This window comes from Myotis myotis, unplaced genomic scaffold (genome assembly GCF_014108235.1).
Source record: "Myotis myotis isolate mMyoMyo1 unplaced genomic scaffold, mMyoMyo1.p scaffold_m19_p_4, whole genome shotgun sequence".
NCBI classification, from domain to species: Eukaryota; Metazoa; Chordata; class Mammalia; order Chiroptera; family Vespertilionidae; genus Myotis; species Myotis myotis.
In genome coordinates, this window is record NW_023416346.1 from 108,661,157 (window position 1) to 108,662,303 (window position 1,147).

A 1,147-nucleotide genomic window follows, 5' to 3' on the forward strand; every position below is an offset into this window, starting at 1 on the left:
TCCTATATTATCCACATAATTTTCTCAGCTCATCACTCCTCTTAGCTCTAAAAGCATAACTATTATTTCTAAAGTCAGTTACACTATCATTCCCATGAAAAAGTACTATACAGCCTTATGATCATCATTATTATTATTTTGTCTCGGGCCTCTGGCCATTTAATGGGGGGAGGGGGAGGGGGAGGGTCAGGAGCCACAAGGAACAGTGGAGCCCTGAGACCAGTCCCAGGCCCTGCCCTCCACGCTGGTCACAGTCAATGAATCAGCAGCAGCAGCACGCCCAGTGCCAGGCAGGGGGCCCCCGCCTTCAGGCTGCCTGCGGGGGTGGGGGCCCTGTTACACAGTTCGCCATAACTGCAGCTAAAGGTGAGGCTGTAGGTGACGCCCTGATAGGTGACAGGCTCTTCAAGGCGATGGTATGAACTGATGTCCATGGCGCCTTTGTTGATGATGGGGCTGAGGCCTGGAACCGTCCCTTCACCCATGAGGCACTCCTGGTCTTTGCCACAGGTCATGGGATGCCACAGGGATGCCAGGGTAGTTGGAGGAGTTGGTCAGCTCACAGAAGATGCAGTCCATGGCTCCTGTCGTGACCAGGGGCAGAACCATCACTGGGAGCAGTAGCCAGCCGAGGACCATGGTGGCCTGGTGGCGGTGGGCCTCCTGGAACTGCTGAATGACACTCCGCACGCCCATAAGATTTTGCCCCTGGTTCTGGCCTCCCAGGGTCAGCACTTGGAGTGTCCTTGGTTTCCAAATCTCCTTGTCCCTCTCAGGGCTTCTTCCTGACCATGGCTCTTGACCCAGAGTCTCAGCAGCTTCCCAGGGACAGAGAGAGCCAGTGGCTGCTGCCCCATAAGAGTGTTTGTGAAGCAGAATGGGGTGACCTCACAGACCTCTCAAAGTTCCACTGGCCACTCTGGGGGTGAGGTCATGGGTAGGGGACGGGTATCACAATTTAAAGGGGAGGTTGGCCTGTGGACCTACCAGGGAGCGAGGTCATTGCCACCCACCTATGTAAGAACACTCCACCCAACACTTGTCATCCTGGTCAATTTGTCTTAGCCTCTGCTGGGTCCCGGGTGCTGCTTCTGCCCAGTGCCCATGGTGAGCCCATTTCTCAGATGGGCAAACCAAGGCCCAGGAG

At 55.6% G+C, this 1,147-nt stretch overlaps 1 pseudogene; it reads right to left on the reverse strand.

The window, feature by feature from the left end:
• Nucleotides 1–254: 254 nt before the first annotated feature.
• Nucleotides 255–639, reverse strand: LOC118653680 (annotated as a pseudogene).
• Nucleotides 640–1,147: the final 508 nt, after the last annotated feature.